This window comes from Scyliorhinus torazame, chromosome 5 (assembly GCF_047496885.1).
Source record: "Scyliorhinus torazame isolate Kashiwa2021f chromosome 5, sScyTor2.1, whole genome shotgun sequence".
Classification (NCBI taxonomy): Eukaryota; Metazoa; Chordata; class Chondrichthyes; order Carcharhiniformes; family Scyliorhinidae; genus Scyliorhinus; species Scyliorhinus torazame.
Genome location: NC_092711.1, coordinates 163,677,393 through 163,699,638, shown reverse-complemented (window position 1 = coordinate 163,699,638; position 22,246 = coordinate 163,677,393). Strand labels below are relative to the sequence as shown.

The following is a 22,246-nucleotide window of genomic DNA, read 5'->3' as shown; positions in this document are numbered from 1 at the left end:
GAATCAGCACCTTTAGATAATTAGGAGGATGAATATTACATACAGCAGAGTGAAAATGGAGGGAGAGTGTGTTGGATGGAAACTAGAATTGCCTGTTCTCAATTTTCGTTTGTCAATTCCTTTTACAGGATATTAGATGAAGATTTGCAGAAAAAAACCTAACGCCACTTCAGGATTTGAAATTAAATGAAATGAAAATCACTTATTGTCAGAAGTAGGCTTCAAATGAAGTTACTGTGAAAAGCCCCAAGTCGCCACATTCCGGCGCCTGTTCGGGAAGGCTGGTACGGCAATGAACCATGCTGCTGGCAAGCGTGGGTCTGCTTTAAAAGCCAGCTATTTAGCCCAGTGTGCTAAACCAGCTCCTAGCCCCTATTTGGAAGAGTCACTTGGTTTATCGGGACCTGAATATCATCAGGAGAACCATCACTGCAAAAGACACTTCTGGGATGAAGGTTTGCCAGTCAGGCAAAGGAATAGAATGGAAGTAAACATAGGAACGAAGAATCACATTGGGCTGGTCCCAGGAGAATTGAGTGACAACTTCAGCGATGTAACCATGTTTGATTTTGTGAAAAGTAAAAGGGCAACATTCTATTTATAGTTTAAGGGATACGTTCCCTGTAAAAATAATGTTTAGGCATTGTTGCTTCTCGTTTGTTTGTTGCAGTAAAAGTGAACTCGCTGGTGTCTCAGCAGGGTGGATATATGAGTGAATCCCTTCCCACACTCAGTGCAGGCAAATGGTCTCCCCCGGTGTGAACTCGCTGCTGTTTAGGTCGCTTGGATGAATCAGTGAATCCTTTTCCACACACACAGCAGGTGAACAGCTTCTCCCAGTGTGAACCCGCTGTTGCGTCAGCAGGTTTGATGACCAAGTAGATCCCTTCCCACTCACGGAACAGATGAATGGTCACTCCCCAGTGTGAGTGCATCAATGAGTTTCCAGCTCAGACAGGAAACCAAATGCCACCTCACAATCCCCACATTTCCACGGTTTTGCGTCAGTGTGAATGCGCTTGTGTCTTGACAGGCCAGAAGATTGGCTGAAACCTCGTCCACACACACAACACATGTATGGTTTCTCTCCACTGTGAACGGTGTTTTTTCCTTCCATGTGAATCGATGGAATTCCCTGCCCAGTGAAGCAGTTGAAGCTCCTTCATTAAATGTTTTCAAGATAAAGATAGATAGTTTTTTGAAGAATAAAGGCTTATGGTAGTTCTGGCGGGGAAGTGGAGCTAAGTCGACAATAGATCAGCCATGATCTCATTGAATGGCGGAGCAGGCTCAAAGGTCCAGATGGCCTACTCCTGCTTCCAGTTCTTATGTTCTTATATTATGTTCAAAACCTGCTGATATTCAGTAATGATAACTTAAGCGACTCCATTAGATCCTGATGTGATATTTCCCGAATACAAACCTTCCCCTTCCAATATCCTGTGAAATCAGTTTGGACAGAAAAAAGGAGTGAGAGAAAATCCAGAAGAACACAAAGGTGGGTTGTGAAATTGAGCTGAAATCTGGTCATTTGTGAGGCCGGCACTAGGAAAAGGTCACCTTGAAAACTGCCAGATCTTCACAAAAGAACAACCGATTCACTGATGTCGTTCAGGGAAGGGAACCTTCCACACGTCTGGGCCAGAAAAGTTTCAGGCCTCTGTGGGGGGAGGAGAGTGAGAAAAGATTGAGAGCAGAGGTGGAGAAGGAGAGGGAATTTATATTTCCAAAATCTAACCAGAACATTGACAGAATCTCCCAAACCCGCAACCTCCGCCTCCTTGAAGGACCAGGGTATCGGGTCTGTGAACACCATCACATCTAGATTCCCCTCCAAGGCACACACAGTTCTGACAGTAAGTAATGGGTGAGCAGAAACTTTCTCCACTTCAGTATTGGGAAGACATTGCGTTCAGCCCCTGTAACAAACTCCATTTATTAGCCACTGACTTCAAACCTCATCCTGACAACTGTATTGAGTCTGAAAGAGATTGTCCAAATGGTTGGTGTGATATTTGACCCCGTGACTTGCTCCCAACCACATATTTACATCATCTTGAAGACTGGATTCCACCTCAGTAACATTGCCTGACTCCACCCAAGGCTCAGAGCATCTGTTGCTAAAACTCTGATCTATTCCTTTGTTATCTCTGAGAGATCTATGCTCCTCGAATTGATACTTCCTGAGTATTCCTGATTTTATTTACTCTGTCTTAGGTGGCATCACCTGAAGGTGCCAAGACCACAAGACTTTGTAAGGTGCACCTTGTACACCACCTTCAGTGGCATCAGCCCCAGACTCGCACACAAAGTCGAGGCATTTAGCCTCCGAAGCACCTCAAAGCACACTCCCTCCTCCAGCGCTTTTCCTCCCACTTTGCCTTAACCCCTCCATGGACACGCCATCCTCCTCCAAAACACTCCTGTAAATCACCGAGACGAACCCCTCTCCACAACCCCCCACCCGCGTCCGCTGACAGCACAGCCTCCAACAGCGAGGAGACAGGCACTATTGGGAAGATCGTGAAGACCTTCCTTGCAAAGTCCAGCACCCGCATATACCTGAAACATTCTCCCCACGCCAATCCAAACATATCAGTCAGCCCCTCAAAGCTCGTAAACTGCCCTCCCAGAAACAGGGGCGGGATTCTCCGACCCCCCCACCGGGTTGGAGAATCGCCGGGGGCTGGCGTGAATTCCGCCCCCGCCGTTTGCCAAATTCTCCGGCACCGGATATTCGGCAGGGGCGGGAATCACGGCACGCCGGTCGGCGAGCCCCCCCCCGGCAATTCTCCATCCCGCAATGGACCGAAGTCCCGCTGCTGGAATGCCTGTCCCGCCGGCAAGGATCAAACCACCTCTCTTCCCGGCAGGACTAGGCGGCGCGGGCGGGCTCCGGGGTCCTGGTGGGGGGGGCGATATGGCCCCAGGGGGTGCCCCCACGGTGCCCTGGCCCGCGATCGGGGCACACCGATCCGCGGGAGGGCCTGTGCCATGGGGTCACTCTTTTCCCTCCGCGTCGGCCACAGTCTTCACCATGGCCGACGCGGTAGAGACATCCCCCCTGCGCATGCGCGGGGAGGCTGTCAACAGCCACTGATGGTCCAACGCATGCACGGACTTCCGCCGCCCGGCAAAGTCCTTTCGGCCCTGGCTGGCGAGGCGCCAAAGGCCTTTCCCGCAGGCTGGCGGCACGCCAACCACTCCGGCGTGGGGCTAGCCCCTCAAGGTGAGGGCTTGGTCCCTAAAGATGGGAAGAAATCCGCACCTTTGGGGCGGACCGACGCCGGAGTGGTTCCCGCCACTCCATCCCGCCGGGACCCACCGCCCCGCCGGGTAGGAGAGAATCCCACCCAGGGATTCTATAATTCTAACTTTTAAAAAATATTTTAGAGTAGCCAATTATATTTCTTTTCCAATTATCAGACAATTTAGCGTGGCCAATCCACCCAACCAGCACATCTTTGGCTGTGAATATTATTCTAACTTAGGATGACCACTCGTGTGCCCTATTGAACTTAACTTTACCCCTTGTCATTGTCAGCAATCCCTTCTTGGTGCAATATGTAGATAGTCCAACGAGGGAAGGGGCAGTACTGGATCTGGTATTGGGGAATGAGCTTGGACAAGTGGTTAAGGTTTCAGTAGGGGAACATTTTGGGAGTAGTGAGCATAATTCCATATGTTTTAGGGTACCTTTGCCACAGATATTTGGGCACATAAGGCAGGACGTCCCTTGAGGTAGTAGGATCCAGAGAGCAGGATTTACATCCTTTTCTTTCCTTCCCTGCTTCCACCCTGCCTCATCGTTAAGTCATTGGGACTCGAAGGGTGACCCAGTTTGATGGACAGGTTGCCTCAATTCGAAACAATGGGGGACAAGCTCCACTCAGCTATGAAAATATTGCCCCCAACGTGATGGCGGCCGCACATGCTCAGTGCTGCACATTGCCCCCAATAAAGATGGTGATCATTAACCAGGACGATTTAAGGGATCTTTGGCCCCGCTCAGTACAAATGGGATTGATGCGTTTTTGAGGGAGTTTGTAGATGACAGAACCTGTATAGAAATCTTCCCATCCACACGCCGGTTCCACCATACGCTCTGATCTGCGATTTTCCGCTTACAAATTACAGATCCGAGAAAAAAAGCATCCACCCCTCGCCATTTCCCGCACTGCGCATGCTTCATTCACTGCCCCTCATTTGCTCCGATTGGTTGTTGGACCAGCCGCAACCGTTCGGTCCTCCAGTCCCGCCCCTCTTACTAGTGCTCCGGAGCTGCCATCAATCATTCCCCTAGGCATTGTGATCTGGAGAATGCGCAGTGCGGTTGATGAGGTGAGACAGTAGCGCGCAGGTGCAATGCTATTGTTCGTCTAAAGGAGAGTCCTTTGTCCCGGGGAAGTGAAGTTAGCGTCAGGCGGTGGGAGGGAGGATCCGCAAACCCTACACAATCATTGTCACTTCTCTGGTTTGCAGCTGCGGGGCTTCTCCCTCCTGCGAACAGGCCCAGGTTAACGGTCACCATCCAGCTTCAGCGACTGGAGGATGGTTCACATCAGAGGATGGGGGAGGGAGACAATAAATAAGAGCTGACACTTTGCACTCAAATCAATGAGGACTCTGATCTCTGGAAAGGAAGGAAACCCTGGGAGATGGGCGGGGAGGATTTGCAAACACCCGCTGGAGGCCCCAAACCGCCAAAAAGTACCCACAGATCCTGATTTTGAGCTCCCGGGGCTGGTTTGCTTCAGCTGTGGCCGTCTTGGTGAAACAACAGAGTGGGCGGGGCATCAGGATTCCAGTGACCAGGAGAGAAAATTACCGATTTATTCTCACTCTACACAGAGGGACTTGAGAACTGAACCCAGCCAGAGTGGAGGGAACGGGTAAACTGTAAAGAAAGGAATTTTGAAGATGGTTTGAAAGGTTTGGCAGACTGACAAACTCTCATGGTGAAAATTAAAGGTAAGCCTGCACGGGTCTGCGTGAAGAGGTGGGCGGTGTTGGGTGGGCTGCTGACAGAAATGTGAGGCCAGGGAGGGGGTGGTTGGCTGCCAGAACGGTTGGAACAGAGTTCTACATAGGTCCAGTTGACGAGTCAGACACCCAAGCAGCAAATCTCAGTGGATTCAAATATGGCCCATAAAATGTGGGCTGGTTTGTCACCCTGGGGTTTGGATTCCAGCATAGGGAGGAGGGAGAATGGATGTGATGAGGATTTACTGTTTCGCAAAAACAAGTGCAGAAAATCTGTCCCATACAAATGAGAATTGTCTCTCCTTCATTTTTATTCGGTATTGACAATGATGATGCTTATAAACTCTTTTTATCAGAAATTTGGAATCTACAGGTGTGAAATCATCCAACCTGGAGAGACACAAGGACATCCACACCATAGACAAACCATGGAAATGTGGGGCCTGTGGGAAGGCATTCATATCTCCATCCCAACTGGAAACACATCTGCGTAGTCACTCAGGGGAGAGACCTTTCACCTGCTCCATGTGTGGGAAACAATTTAATCGATTGTTCAACCTTCGCACACACCAGCGAATTCACACTGGAGAGCAGCCATTCATCTGCTCTGTGTGTATGAAGGGATTGAGCAGTTCATCACACCTGCTGAAACACAAACGTGGTCACACTGGGGAAAGACCGCCCATCTGCTTCAAGTGTGGGAAGAGATTTACTAATTCATCTGACCTTCTAACACACCAGCGAGTTCACACCGGGGAGAGGCCTTTCAACTGCTCCATGTGTGGGAAGAGATTCACGCAGTCACAAAACCTAATGAGACACAGGCGAGTTCACAAATAACTTTTGGAAGTAGATTCAGCTGAACGGATGATCTCAGTGTCAGTGACAAAGAAATCAATGAGCTTCTTGCACTTGTTTGAAGTCAGGAGAGAGATTTAAGAAACTGATCATGAAGAACAGAATCTGGGTTGTCCTTGCTTCCAGGAACAATCCAGAAATAGTGATCAGTTTAGGCAGAGGCGAGCAGGGCCAGGTAGAGCTGGATGTGTTGCTGCTGCCTCTGGTAATCAACAGTTCAACCAGTTGATAAGACTGCGCCAAGTGAAAAGGGAATTGGTAAGAGTGAGAAAATGGGCAGCAAATTATCTTCAAGTTTACAGATGATAAAAGTTGGGATGCTGGTCAGGAGTATGTTGCAATCATCAAGTTTAAAGATAACAGTTGCATAGATGTTGGTTTCAGAGCAGACACACTGAGGTGAGGGCTAGGGCGGGCAATATTATTGAGCTGGATATAAACAGTCTTAGTGATGGTGCAAATATGTAGTCAAAAGCTCATCTTCTGGTCAAATATGACATTGAAATCTGCATTAGTCGCACACAGTGCGCGTACCACCTGCAAGATGCACTGCAGCAACTCATCAAGGCTCTTTAGACAGTACTTTTCAACCCTTGACCAACTCATACGACAAGCACAGCAGACACATGAGAACACCATCACCTGCAGGTTCCCCTCCAAGCCACACAACATCCTGACTTGGAACTATGTCCCTGTTCCTTCACTGTTGTTGGGTGAAAATCCTGGAACTCCCACCCTGGCCACACTGTGGCCCAACCTACAGATCATGCATTACATCAGTTTGAGAAGACAACTCACCACCATCTTCTCGAGGGCAATTAGGAGTGGGCAATGATTTTCCCCAGCAATATCCACTCCCTGTGAAAGGATAAAATAAACACAGTTGCCAGGGAGGTGGATGGTGACTAGAGAATGGAGTTTGTAGCAGGGCCATAAGACAATGGCTTCACTATTTCTTTTTTAAAATAAGTTTAGAGTACCCAATTATTATTTTCCAATTTAGCGTGGCCAATCCACCTACGCTGCACATCTTTGGGTTGTGGGGATGGAACCCACGCAGACACTGGGAGAATGTGCAAACTCAATGACTTCACTATTTCCAATGTTTAATTGGAGGAAATGTCTGCTCACCCAATTCTGGATGTCAGACAAGTCAGGACGATGTGTGAATTGGAGGTGGTGGTTTTCATATACACCTCTTACTTTGGGGACGTTGGGGGTTTGAGATTCTGTCAAAGTTATTGTTCAAGTTGTAATTGTATAAAATGTGTCTCCTTTACCTCCTGCCTCTCCACTTCTATTTGTCCCCCTCTGCTCCCAAAGTGTCCAGAGTCTAGTGTCGGCCCACTGACCCAGGTGACCGGCCGCCATATTGGTAGGAAAAAAGTAGAAACTTGGTAGAAACGGCGCATGTGCGGCCATTTTGGTGAAGGAACAGGAAGTGGAGGCTTCAGGGTCCCAGTGACCAGGAGAAAAATCATTCTGATCCCTGGACCAACTCTACCCTCCCATCCAATAATTTTAATATTCAAACATATTTTTCTGTTGATATTTTTGAAATACTCTCATACTGCCCACTGAAAAACCTTCATTGAACTACCTGTATCACAATGGCAGTTGAGCAAAACTCAGTGAGTTCCAGGATCTGCCTGAAAAGGCAGCGATACGATTCACTAATTAATTTTAAAAGAGAGGTGGATAGTTACCTGAGTATGAGAAAGTGCATGGCTAGGGACATGAAACTGGAATGAGGGACTGAACAAGTCCGTTCTTTCTAAAAGTCAGCACAGGAAAGATGGGCTGAACAACCCCCATCGCCCCCTCTTGTGCAATGCACCTCTACGATTCTCGGAACCTGAATGGAACCAAAATAACATCCGAAATCGTTATTGGTCATTTTACTCAATGTAAAGAATACACTGTCCATCAAGAGCTACTTAAGAGCAGAATAAACAGGAGCAGTTGGAGGACATAGAGCCTGCTCCACTTTTTCTCCTTGTTGCCATTTTCCTTCTTTTCCTCTGTATCCAATAATCTCTTGAATTCAGTCTTGAATATACTCAGCGACTGAGCATCCACAGCCTTCAAGGGTGTAGAATTCCAATTTACAAAATTGAATGAAGAAACGCCTCATCTTATTCACATATCGCCATTAACATCTCAAGATGTTTTACCGGAGGATAGGCAGACAGGGATTCCTACAAATAGTTGTCTGTGGTTCATTGCAGTTCCTTGACAAGGTATCGGCTGTATTGTGAGTGTTGTGAAGGCTGAGCTGACTTTTCTGGTACGCCTGCTTTCCAGAGATGATCAGACAAGAGTAATGCTGCTGGGCTCAACGCTTTTTCATCAACAATGATTCAGCCTCTGCAGGAAATTGAGAAAAGAGGCAGCATTGCTCTTCGGCCACACAGGATAGTACTGGTTAGATTCAATGTCTTTATCCAGAGGGTGTGGAACTTACTGCCACAGGGACTGGTTGAGGAAAACAGCATGAATGCACTTAGCAAGTTGCAGACACAAGAGAGAAAGGAATAGAAAGACCTGCTGACAGAGAGAAGCGATAGGCTCATATAGGCTTTATAAAGCATTAGTTAGGCCCCATTTAGAATACTGTGAGCAATTTTGGGCCCCACACCTCAGGAAGGACATACTGGCACTGGAGCGGGTCCAGCGGAGATTCACACGGATGATCCCAGGAATGGTAGGCCTAACATACGATGAACGTCTGAGGACCCTGGGATTATATTCATTGGAATTTAGGAGGTTGAGGGGAGATCTAACAGAAACTTACAAGATAATGAATGGCTTAGATAGGGTGGATGTAGGGAAGTTGTTTCCATTAGCAGGGGAGACTAGGACCGGGGGCACAGCCTTAGAATAAAAGGGAGTCACTTTAGAACAGAGATGAGGAGACATTTCTTCAGCCAGAGAGTGGTGGGTCTGTGGAATTCATTGTCACAGAGGGCGGTGGAGGCCGGGACGTTGAGTGTCTTTAAGACAGAAGTTGATAAATTCTTGATTTCTCGAGGAATTAAGGGCTATGGAGAGAGCGGGTAAATGGAGTTGAAATCAGCCATGATTGAATGGTGGAGTGGACTCGATGGGCCGAATGGCCTTACTTCCGCTCCTATGTCTTATGGTCTTATGGGGAATATATACACTGACACTGGGTACAATGACCTGTTTTTGTGCTGTCAATTTTCATTCTACTTCGATTCTTTTTACAGGGTATTGGAATGGAAAGACTTACAGACAGCAAACTCAAGGTTTTTGAGAGACTTTTGATTTGTCAGGATATGAATATCATCGGCCCCTGAATGTGGAAGGAGAAATGTTTGTCTTCTATCTGTGGGAAGGTCAGTGTGACTGGAAAAAGCACCGAGACACATACATAGGCAAGTGAATGTGTTCCAGTGAGCTGACTGTGAAAAGAGCCTTAACCAGTTACACAGCCTGAAAAAACATCACATCATTCACAGCAGAGAGAACCTGTACACGATGTTCTATGTGTGAATGAGGCTCCAATCTGGACAGACACAAGGTCATCGGCACCATGGAGAAACGGTGGAAATGTGGAGGTTGTGGGAAGGGGTTCAAATCTCCATCCCTGCCGGAAGCTCATCAACGCAGTCACACTGGGGAGAGACCATTCACCTGCTGCCTGTGTGGAAAGGGATTTACTCAGTCAGCACACCTTATGAAACATCAACTTGTGCACAGTAATACGAGATCTTTTAAATGTTCTGACTGTGAGAAGAGCTTCAAAAGTGAAATGGATCTGCTGAGACACCAGCGAGTTCACACCGGAAAGAGGCCATTTACCTGCTCCGAGTGTGGGAAGGGATTCACTCAGTCAGCCAACCTGCTCACACACCAGCAGGTTCACACTGGGTAGAGGCTGTTCCCTTGCTCCGTGTGTGGGGAAAGATTTAATCATTTATCTAACCTGCAGAGACACCAGACAGTTCACACTGGAGAGAGGTCGTTCACCTGCTCCAAGTGTGGGAAGAGATTCCTTCACTTATGGCACCTTGCTACACATCAACTTGTTCAGTGATCATAAGAACATAAGAACTAGGAGCAGTAGTCGGCCATCTGGCCCCTTGAGCCTGCTCCGCCATTCAATGAGATCATGGCTGATCTTTTGTGGACTCAGCTCCACTTTCCGGCCCGAACACCATAACCCTTAATCCCTTTATTCTTCAAAAAACTATCGATCAGAAACCTTTTAAATGTTCTGACTGTGAGACGAGCTATAAAACTACATCTGATCTGTTGAAACACCAACGCACTCACACTGGGGAGAGGCCGTTCATCTGCTGTGTGTGTGGAAGAGATTCACTTGGTCATCCCACATGCTGAGACACCAGAGACTTCACGAGTGACTGCAGGGGTTGGATTCTGCTGTTATTGCTGCTGTTAATCACATCCAGGACTGAACCATGTTCATTCTGACAGCTGGAGTTTGTTGCTGCTGATAATAATCCCTGTAACCAGTTGGAGTTTAATATTTTGATATTTGTCAAATGAATTAATGTTTCAGACACACACTTTGTTGGGACATTAATTTCTCCAGGATAAGAGGCAACTAATTTATGTCCCGTCACAGATTGCTCCATTTTGGGGACTTTTCTCCTTTCTAACTATAGATTATTTCAATTCTCATACCTTATTACTTCCTTGGGTTTGGGGGTGAGACCCACGCAGACACAAAATACTGTGTTTTCTGTATTGGACAATTACATTAAAATCTGGAACACATGTATAGGGATTGGTGTCTCCATATCATGTGTATAAAGTATTGATGTTCTCTAGTTATGCTCTTCCTCACATTCTCTCCATATCCTCTCTCACAAAACCTTCCATTATTTTAAAGATTTCTATTAGGTTATCCCCTCCGCCTTCATTTCTAAGGAGAGAGGAGACCCAGCCTGTCAATCTTTTCCTGATATTTTATATGTACCTACACATTTCTGGTTTCACCATTATAAATCTTCTTTGCACCCTCTTCAGTACCTCGGTATCATTTTATAATATGGTGACTAGAACAGCATGCAGTGATCGGTGAGATACTTGATCCAGGAGTCACAGATAACCCAAAACAAATGGGACCAAGCTAATATGTGATTTTACGCTGGTTTATTAAGAAACAAATTTTAAAATGATGCACAATGGACACAAAAAACATCATACAGCCTGAGAATGATTTCCCAGTCCCAGAGGACAGACGGATTATGCAGAATGAGTACTGGTCTCCATTACTAGTGGCTGCAGTCTCCTCTGGATGGTTCACTGCTGTGAGCCAGTGTGGGTGTTGTGTGAAGCCAGTATGGATCTTTTAGAAATCTCTTCCTGTTTTAACCTTTCCACAGACAAATGGTTTGCGGATGGATCCTGACATCCAATCATATCAGGGTTAGAAATGTCAATTTAAGAGCCTGTGTTAGAGACCAGTCCTGGGCAGAAAGAACAGGTCTGTCCTGTGTTTGTCACCCAGCAAGCTGCTGTGGAAGATTTCTTCACAGGCGAGAAAGGAAGTGAGCTATTCCTATAATATTCAATAAATGCCTTCATATTTTATCATTTATTTCTCACAAATCTTCCCGTCTTGAGAAGTGAATATCCTTATTGACTTCTCTCAACTGATTTCTGATCAACCCACCTATTTCTACACTACAAGCTTGTTTTCATAATGTCTTGATTACATAGACAACACAGTTAGATAACATACTAAAACTGCTAAAGTTATCAGAATCAGCAACACAAATGCTTGAGCTGCCGCCAAGAATAAAAGTAAAAACCTTTCCAGTAAAATGTGATAACTGTTCACTTAGATTCATCTTTCCCAGCTGCAGAGCATCTCACACCATTCCAAATTATTGGCATGTTGAAAATACATCTGCTTCAAACAGAAGTTCATGCACGGACTTTAAAGATTCTCCAGCTCTCTGTTCACCTACCTCCACCTTGTGGCTATTTTCTAAATCCAGATTCTAGATCCCTCTTCACTTTAATTTCACTCCCTCTGACAGATACAAGTGTGTATAATTATATTCTGATTGTTTTAAAGTCAGTTTTCCAGTGGAATATGTGTCAATATCATAATGATTTAAAATGTTGTCTCATTTTACTGACCACATTAATCACTCGATGTTGTTCTGTTATCGAACAGCTGAGTATGTCTGGGACCCGTTCTTCAGTGCAGCTTCACCATGCATTTCCACATCAGCACACCCACACTGGTATCCCAGTATCAGGCTCCATGTTCCATACACGTCACTCTTGGACTTTCAGGTGATCTTGGGGGGGGGATCTCTGTCGGAGGATCTGTACTTCTCTCTCCCTGCATGGCTCCAATGCCTCAGTCAATGGCCAATCAATTCAGTTTATCTTTTAAAGTTCAGAGGCAGGGACACATTTATCTCCAAGAGAAAGTTATCAATTTATTTGTCTGATCTACACTGATTTTCACTAGAATGTACATCGATATAACATTGATCTATTCTATTGAGCTCTCCCCGGGGTGAGTTATTCCAATTTCCATTGGGTAATGTGATTTTCTCGATCTTATTCTGAGTGGGCCATCCTATTAATTATTATCAGTCTCATTCAGGAGTCCTGGAGAAACTTTACTGTCCAATAGTATTGCATTCACACAATATTGTCTTTGTATATCAGAGACACAAATATTTGAAATCAGTTTGGAGATAACTCCCATATCACCCGTTCTCAAACACCCTGTTTTGAAAGATAAGAAATGGGATAAAGCCAAATCTTTAAAAGGCAAATTATCACCGTCCTGTCAGTGGAAAGGGTTAACTTCTCGGTTTGTTTGCAAACATTCCCAACTGTGCCCAATTGTGCTGACTTTAGGTGACTTTTCTTTTCAGATGAAAGATGAACCAAACAGCATTTGAAACTTTGTTTTCCAATTCTTTTGGGAAGGGGGTTTCAGCTTTGCCCAATTGTAACTTTTTCCCCCCATTCTCCTTGAGGCACCTTTCCAAATCACAGGAATAAACCTGAAGAAAAATAAAGCAAGAACATTAGCTTTCACAGGTAAGCTTCAACCTTCTTAAAGAGGGTGGAGCCTCCCACAGTTTGTGAGTTCTGAAACATTACTCCAAGATCCAAGGACTAAGCATACAAATTGGCCAGGAGAAACAACAAACCTGAGGATTGGGAGCAGGTTAGAATTCAGCAAAGGAGGACCAAGAGATTGATTAAGGGGAAATAGCGTACGAGGGTAAGCTTACGTGGAACATAAAAAACTGACTGCAAAAGTTTCTATAGATACGTGAAGAGCAAGAGATTGGTGAAGACAAATGGCTGAGCAACTCAATACATACTTTGGTTCTGTTTTCTCAAAGGACGACACAAATAACATACCAGAAATGTTGGGGAATGCAGGGTTCAGAGAGGGGAGGAACTGATGGAAATCAGAGTAGAGAAATGGTGTTGGGGACATTGATGAGATTGAAGGTCGATAAATCTCTGGGGCCTGCTAATCTACATACCAGACTACTTAAGGAAGTGACTCAAGGAATAGTGGATGTATTGGTGGTCATCTTCCAAGATTGTATAGACTCTGGAACAGTTCCTGCAGATCAGAGGGAGGCTAATGTAACCTCACTATTTAAAAAGGGAGGTAGAAAGAAAATGCAATTATAGATTAATCGACGTGATTACGGCAGTGGGGAAAATTCTAAAGTCCATAATCAAAGATTTTATAGTGGAGTACTTAGAAAACAGTGGCAGAATTGGTCAGAGTCAACATGGATTTATGAAAGAACAAAGAGAAGGACAGCACAGGAACAGGCCCTTAGGCCCTCCAAGCCTGCGTCGACCATGCTGCTCGACTAAACTAAAATCTTCTACACTTCCAGGGTCCGTATCCCTCTATTCCCATCCTATCCATGGATTTGTCAAGATGCCCCTTAAACGTCACTATCATCCCTGCTTCCATCACCTCCTCCGGTAGCGAGTTCCAGGCACCCACTACTCTCTATGTAAAAAACTTGCCTCGTACATCTCCTCTAAACCTTGCCCCTCGCACCTTAAACCTATGCCCCCTAGTAATTGACCCCTTCATTCTGACCATCCACTCTCTATGCCCCTCATAATTTTGAAGATCTCTATCAGGTTGCCCCTCAACCTCCGTTGTTCCAATGAGAACAAAGCAAGTTTATTCAACCTCTCCTCATAGCTTATGCCCTCCATACCAAGCAACATCCTGGTAAATCCCGTCTGCACCCTCCCTAAAGCCTCCACATCCTTCTGGTAGTGTGGCGACCAGAATTGAACGCTATACTCCAAGTGTGGCCTAACTAAGGTTCTATACAGCTGCAACATGACTTGCCAATTTTTACACTCAATGCCCCGGCCAATGAAGGCAAGCATGCCATCTGCCTTCTTGACTAGCTTCTCCACCTGTGTTGCCCCTTGCAGTGACCTGTGGACCTGTACACCTAGATCTTGCTGACTGTCAATACTCTTGAGGGCTCTACCATTCACTGTATATTCCCTACCTGTATTAGACCTTCCAAAATGCATTACCTCACATTTGTCCGGATTAAACGCTATCTGCCATCTCTCCGCCCAAGTCTCCAAACGATCTAAATCCTGCTGTATCCTCTGACAGCCCTCATCGCGATCCGCAATTCCACCAACTTTTGTGTCGTCCGCAAACTTACTAATCAGACCAGTTACATTTCCCTCCAAATCATTTATATATACTACAAACAGCAAAGGTCCCAGCAATGGTCCCTGCGGAACACCACGAGTCCACAGCCCTCCAATCAGAAAAGCATCCTTCCATTGCTACTCTCTGCCTTCCATGACCTAGCCAGTTCTGTATCCATCTTGCCAGCTCACCCCGATCCCGTGTGACTTCATCTTTTGTGCCAGTCTACCATGAGGGACCTTGTCAAAGGCCTTACTGAAGTCCATATAGACAACATCCACTGCCCTACCTGCATCAACCATCTTTGTGACCTCGAAAAACTCTATCAAGTTAGTGAGACACGACCTCCCCTTCACAAAACCGTGCTGCCTCTCGCTAATATGTCCACTTGCTTCCAAATGGGAGTAGATCCTGCCTCGAAGAATTCTCTCCAGTAATTTCCCTACCACTGACGTAAGGTCCACCGGCCTGTAGTCTCCTGGATTATCTTGCTACCCTTCTTAAACAAAGGAACAACATTGGCTATTCTCCAGTCCTCCGGGACATCACCTGAAGACAGTGAGGATCCAAAGATTTCTGTTAAGGCCTCAGCAATTTCCTCCCTTGCCTCCTTCAGTATTCTGGGATAGATCCCATCAGGTCCTGGGGACTTATCCACCTTAATATTTTTCAAGACGCTCAACAACTCGTCTTTTTGGATCTCAATGCGACGCAGGTTATCTATACACCCTTCTTCAGGCTCAACATCCACCAATTCCTTCTCTTTGGTGAATACTGATGCAAAGTATTCATTTAGTACCTTGCCCATTTCCTCTGGCTCCATGCATAGATTCCCTTGCCTGTCTTTCAGTGGGCCAACCCTTTCCCTGGCTACCCTCTTGCTTTTTATGTACGTGTAAAAAGCCTTGGGATTTTCCTTAACCCTATTTGCCAATGACTTTTCGTGACCCCTTTTAGCCCTTCTGACTCCTTGCTTAAGTACCTTCGTACTTTCCTTATATTCTACACAGGCTGCATCTGTTCCCAGCCTTCTAGTCCTGACAAATGCCTCCTTTTTCTTTTTGACGAGACCTACGATATCTTTCGTTATCCAAGATTCCCGAAATTTTCCATATTTATCCTTCTTCCGCACCGGATCATACCGGTCCTGAATTCCTTTCAACTGACATTTGAAAGCCTCCCACATGTCAGATGTTGATTTACCCTCAACATCCACCCCCAATCTAGGTTCTTCAGTTCCCGCCTAATATTGTTAGAATTAGCCTTCCCCCAATTTAGCACATTCAACCGAGGTCCGCTCTTATCCTTGTCCACCAGCACTTTGTATATTTAGATCCCACCCTGATCCCCTTGCAGCCACGTCTCTGTGATGCCCACAACATCGTACCGGCCAATTTCAATGTGCGCAACAAGCTCATTTATCTTGTTCCGTATCCTGCGATCATTAAGGTACAATACCCTCAGTCCTGCATTGACCACCTCCCTTCTCACACTTGTCACCTTTTTTGTTCTGCCTGAGGGTGATGTTCTATTATTTTTGTTCTCTATTTCCTCTTCAGTTATGACAGCTTCTAAGCTAACGTTCTGGTCCCCACCCCCTGCCATATTAGTTTAAATTCTCCCGAGTGACACTAGCAAACCTCCCAGCCAGGATATTGGTGCCCTTCAAGTTTGGATGCAACCCGTCCTTCTTGTACAGGTCGCACCTGCCTCCAAAGAGATCCCTCTGGCCCAGAAATCTGAAACCCTCCCTCCTACACCACTGGTTTAGCTGCACTATCCTCCTATTTCTAGCCTCACTGGCACATGGCACAGGGAGTAATCCGGAGATTACAACCCGAGAGGTCCTGCTTCTTAGCTTACTGCCTAACTCCCTGAACTCCTTCTGAAGGACCTCATCCCTTTTCCTGCCTATGTCATTCGTACCTATGTATACTACGACCTCTGGCTGTTCACCCTCCCCCTTCAGGATGTCCTGTGTTCGTTCAGAGACATCTTTGACCCTGGCACCAGGGAGGCAATACACCATCCTGGGAAAGGGAAATCATGCTTGACAAATCTATTGCAATTCTTCAAGGATGTAACTGATGAGTAGTTGATGAGGGGAAGCCAGTGGATGTGGTTTATTTGGACTTTCAGAAGGCTTTCAACAAAGTTCCACATCAGAAAGTTAAACCGCATGGGTTTAGGGATTGTATATTGAGATGGATGGAAAACTGGTTGGCAGGCAGGAAATAAAGAGTAGGAATAAACAAGTATTTTTCCGAATAGCAGTGACGAGTGGGGTACCGCTAGGATCGGTACCAGCACCTCAGCTATTCACTATATCCATGATTTAGATGAGGGAATAAATGTAATATCCCAAAATTTGCAGATGGCACAAAACTATGTGGTAGGATGAGCTGTGGAGAGGATGCAGAGATGCTTCAGTGCTATTTGGACAAGCTGAGTGGAAAAATGCATGGCAGATGTAGTACAATGTGGATAAATATGAGGTTATCCAGTTTGGTAGGAAAAACAGGACGGCAGATTATTATCTGAATAACTATAAATTAAGAGAGGGGAATGTGCAATGAGACCTGGGTGTCTTCACACACCAATCACTGAAGGTAAGCATGCAGGTACAACAGGCGCTGAAGAAGAAAAATGGAGTGCTGGCCTTATTAACAGGAGGATTTGAGTACAGGAGCAGGGACGTCTTGTTGCAATTATACAGGGCCTTGGTGAGGCCACACCTGGGATATTGTCTGCAGATTTGGTCTCCTTATCTGAGGAAGGGTGTTCTTGCTATAGAGGGAGTGCAGTGAAGGTTTACCAGACTGATTCCTGGGATGGTGGGACTGACGTATGAGGAGGGATTCAACCATTATGTTCGCTGGAGTTCAGAAAAATGAAAGGGAACTTATGGAAACCTATAAACATCTAACAGGACTAGACAGGGTAAATGCGGGAAGGATTCCCGATGGTGAGGGAGTCCAGCACCATGCGTCATAGTCGAAGGATATGGGGTAGACCACTTAGGACAGAAATTAGGAGAAATTTCTTCACCCAGAGAGTGGTCAGCCTGGGGAATTCGCTACCACAGAAAGAGTTGAGGACCAAACATTGTCTGCTTTCAAGAAGCAGTTAGATACAGCTCTTCGGGCAAAAGGGATCAAAGGATATGGAGGGAAAGCGGGGAACAGGTTACTGAGTTGGATGATCAGCCATGATATTAATGAATGATGGAGCAAGCTCGAAGGGCCGAATGGCCTCCTCCTGCTTCTATTTTCTATGTTTCTATGTGAGGCTGAAGTTTGTCTTGAGGGAATCAAACATTTTGGCGCCGTTTCCAATTGTACAATTAAATTGTGATTCACACTGAAAGGTTCACTTTCACTCAGCACGTTTCACTTTTCTCACCACAGACATTTTAGATTAAATACCAATTGTTCACTTCTCTTGTAGCTGGTGTGTGGAGAAGATCATGTTCACTGCAGACCTGTCAGCAGAGAAACCGCACTGTGCTTCTGGATACATCAATCTGCAAGTAGATGGATCTTTTAGACATGACCCTAGCGAAGGTCCTCCCAGTGATGTTAAGGAGCGAGTTGTCCCTGTAGTTGTTGGAATCTCCTCTGTCACTGCTGATTTTATGTATTGTGATGATTTTGCATCACACGTATGGAATGGTTCCTGTCACCCATCAGAGACGGAGGAGGTCATGAAGGTGTGACAGCCGATGGGACTTTCCATGTGTAAGCAGATCAGCTGGAATCCCATCCTTGCCGGGTGCCTTTCTGCTTGCTCAGCAATCAATGGCCTTTTCCAGCTCAACTGGTGAGAGTTCCTTGTCCAACTCAACAATGGAAGCTGCAATAGAGACAATCAGAGTCTGGGAGATGTCCAGCTCACAGTCGTGATCAACCCAGCAGGACATCTGTTTACTTCTGTTGGTGAGAACTTCACCAGCTGCCAAGTTCAGCCGGGCAACTTTGGTGATGGTCGGACAAAGATCCCCCTTCACCCCATCAGTCGTAGATTTCCATTGTCACAGGCAGCTTGGCATTATTGACAGAGGCTGGTCCAATGTTTATTTGCACAGGATCTCCCTGATATTTACACAACTGTCTTGGCTACCTTCAAGTAATGCAGTGTTCTAGCTGTTGGGTTTATGTTGCACATCAGGTCGACTTTGCTTTTTGTTTCAATGACAGATGTCATCTCGGCTGAGTGAGTCTGAACCAGTCTTTGTTGTGGGTTCCACCTTTACCAAATGTTGCTGCTGCTGTGTCAGAAATGATTCAACTCAGCAACTTACAAACTTCATCAGTATCAATGTTGATGTTAAGGTTTTTATGTACGTTTTTACAGTACCTGTATAATATTTCACTGTTTGTTTTGCTTCCTTCACAATTTAATATCATAATTGACATAACACTGAAGGAGTCAGTAAGAATTGTCAGCAAGGATTAATCTGCACTTTCTAATTGGAGATGTCAATCAGTGGAACCTTTTAGACACTGATTTGCATCAAAGATCACGATTGAAGTACAAGTTCATAATTTTACTGTAAATGTGTTCCTGTTGAGAGTTCTTGAATTGAGGAGAAAGATCACAGGGGGGATTTTAAAAAGGGACATTGCAGCCCCAAAAATCAGTGACATTTTCAGACTATTAAACTGCAGCCAGTTATAGGGATTGTTAACATCAGCAGAATCAAACCAGATATTGTCAGACTATCAATCCTGGATGTGATTAGCAGCAGCAAAACAGCAGATTCCAATCCCTGCAGTCATTTGTGAACTCGCTGGTGTCTCAGCAGGTGTTGTGACTGAGTGAATCCCGCTCCACACAAGGAGCAGGAGAACCGTCTCCCTCCGGTGTGATCCCACTGATGTGTCAGCAATTGGGATGCCCAAGGAAATCCCTTTCCACACACGGAGCAGGAGAACGGCTTCTCTCCAGTGTGAGTGCCTTGGTGCTCACTGAGGTCAGTTGACTGACTGAAAGTCTCTCCACAGGTGATGCACCTGAATGGTTCCTCGTTTGTGTGCATTTGGTGGTGTGTCTGGAGGGTGAATACCTGAGTGAATCCCTTCCCACACACAAAGCAAATGAATGGTTTCTGACCCGTGTGAATTTGCTGGTGTTCAGCGAGGATGGATAAAGACTTGAATTTCTCTTCACAGGTTGTGCAGCTGAATGGTTTCTGCTCAGCGTGAACTCGCTGGTGTAAGCGAAGGGCAGATGACTGAGTGAATCTCCTCTCACACACAGAACAGCTGAACGGCCTTTCCCCAGTATGAACGCGTCGATGGATTTCCAGCCGGGGTGAAGAATTGAATCCTTCACCACAGTCCTCACATTTCCATGGTTTCTCCATGGTGCCAGTTTCCTCATATCTCTCCAGTTTGGACAGTCCGTTGAAGCTTTGTCCACACACACAGAACACCTGTACGGTTTCTCCTTGCTGCGAATCGTGTGATTTTTTTTTTTACAGGCTGTTTCACTGGTTAAAGCTATTTGTACAGTCAATGTACCGGAACACTTTCACTACAGTGTGTGTCCTGATGCTTTTCCAGTCACAATGATGTCTGAAATGGTGTCACACAGAAAGAACACACAAACCTTTCTCCTTCCAAATTCAATGACTAATGATATTCTGGCCATGGCGACTCAGTGACTCTGTCAGATCAGGTACTGTGATGTTCAGTTAGAGCTTCCTATCTGTAAATCCACACATTCTAATGCCCTGGAAAAGAAGTTTACAAAACGTTATATAGAGAGAAATCCTGAAAATACAATTCTATTTTCTATACGACATATTTTCCTAATTTGTACCTGCAAAACAGTAAACCCATACACTCTCTTGCTCCCCACGCTGAATGCAAATCCCAGGGTGACTAATAGTCCCATATTTTACAGAAATGTATTTGAGTCCACTGCCCCAGTCTGCATGCTGCCTGGATGCTGGCTGTCCTATAAACTGGATCTTTGTCACTGCAGCGGTAATGTTCCTTACCGCTTCTATGTTCCAACAGCTCTGGCAAACACCACCGTTAATTTTCACCATGAGAGTTGGTCAGCCCGTCAAACCCAGCACAGCACCTTCACAATTATTTTCCTGACAGTTTACCTCCTGCCTCCACTCTGGCTGGGTTCAGTTCTCAAGCCTCTTTGCAAAGTGAGAATAAAATCAATTAATCACTCATTTTCTGTCCTGATCACTGGGACCCTGATGCCCGCTCACTGGGACACACAAGAAGTAAACAAGCCCCGGGAGCTGCAAACTCGGGACCTGCAGGTTCCTATTGGGGGTTTGGGGCCTCCAGCAGGTGTTTGTGAATCCTCCCCGCCCACCTCCCAGGGTTTCCTTCCTTCCCAGAGATCAGAATCCTCATTGATTTGAGTCCAAAGTGTCAGCTCTTATTTACTGTCCCCCGTGTGAACCATCCTCCAGTCGCTGAAGTAGGAGGGTTAACCTGGGCCTGTTCCCGGCAGCTGCAAACCAGGGAGCTGACAATGATTCTGAAGGGTTTGCGGATCCTCCCACCCACCGCCTGACGCTGACTCCGCTTCTCCGGGACAAAGAAGTCCCTTCCCGAGGCCTACACTGGAATTGCGCATGCTCCAAACTCCGTTCCCTCGCCTGCGCACTGGTGCCCAACTATAGCAGCCGCATTGCGCATGCTCTGCATCACAATGCCAGGTTGATTGACAGCAGCTCTAGACCAATAAGAAGAGGGGACGGACCTGGCTGCCTGAACAGGAGCGGCTGATCCACCAACCAATCAGAGTGAATGAGGGGCGGGCCTGAGCTCGGATCTTCCTCATTGGTTGAAACTCGGCATCATTTTGAAAGCTTATCTGTCTCAAACTCCAGGAGAAAACTGCACCTTTCTGTTTGTGGCTTTAAACAGATGAGACCCTGTGGGTGTGGAGCAAATATTTCAACGTTTGTTCATCAAATATGGAAATCTGAAACTATGTCCACACAATTCAGGGGCTGACTTCAAAATAGAACTGGGCAGACAGGGAATGTCTACAGTAACAGAATATGCTGGACAATCTCAGCAGGTCTGACAGCATCTGTGGAGAGAAAAGGGAGCGAATATTTTGTCTGGATGACTCTTTGTCAAAGCCATCCAGACTCGAAACATTAGCTCCCTTTCTCTCCCCAGATGCTGTCAGGCCTGCTGAAATACTTGAGTTTTTACTGCTTTTGTTTCAGATTCCAGCATCTGTCGTAATTTGCTTTTATCTGAATGTCGACAGTACCTTGTTTTGGGGTCACTGCGTATCATTTCCCCCCCCCCACTTACCATTACCTGTTTAAATGTGAAGAAAGAGCTTTTCAAGAATGAGACACAGTAACTGACACCCTGTTCAAAATGAAACTAAAGTCACTGTCTGTCTTTACCAAGGATATAGAGGCTAAAGAGGCTACCCAGGCCATGGAGGCAGATTAAGAAACTTTGTCGCCAGAGCGGCACGGTAGCACTGTTACTCCATAGCGCCAGGGTCCCGGGTTTGATTCCCGGCTTGGGTCCCTGCCTGTGCAGAGTCTGCATGTTCTCCCTGTGTCTCCGTGGGTTTCCTCCAGGTGCTCCGGTTTCCTTCCACAAGTCCCGGAGGACATGCTTGCTAGATTAATTGGACATTCTGAATTCTCCCGCCGTGTACCAGAACAGGCTCCGAAGTGTGGCGACGAGGGGATTTTCACAGTAACTTCAATGC

General features: G+C 46.0%; 1 long non-coding RNA gene across 2 annotated transcripts; it reads right to left on the bottom strand.

Moving 5' to 3' along the window:
• Positions 1-10,968: 10,968 nt before the first annotated feature.
• LOC140420380 (uncharacterized) lies at positions 10,969-21,153 on the bottom strand. Of its 2 annotated transcripts, none has more exons than XR_011946335.1 (2): positions 20,351-21,153; positions 10,969-20,261 (listed from the first exon to the last, which is right to left on the bottom strand). It is a non-coding gene; the product is annotated as an uncharacterized lncRNA (long non-coding RNA). The 2 variants fall into 2 exon arrangements; XR_011946336.1 differs by having other exon boundaries at positions 20,532-21,153.
• Between the last annotated feature and the right edge of the window lie 1,093 nt (positions 21,154-22,246).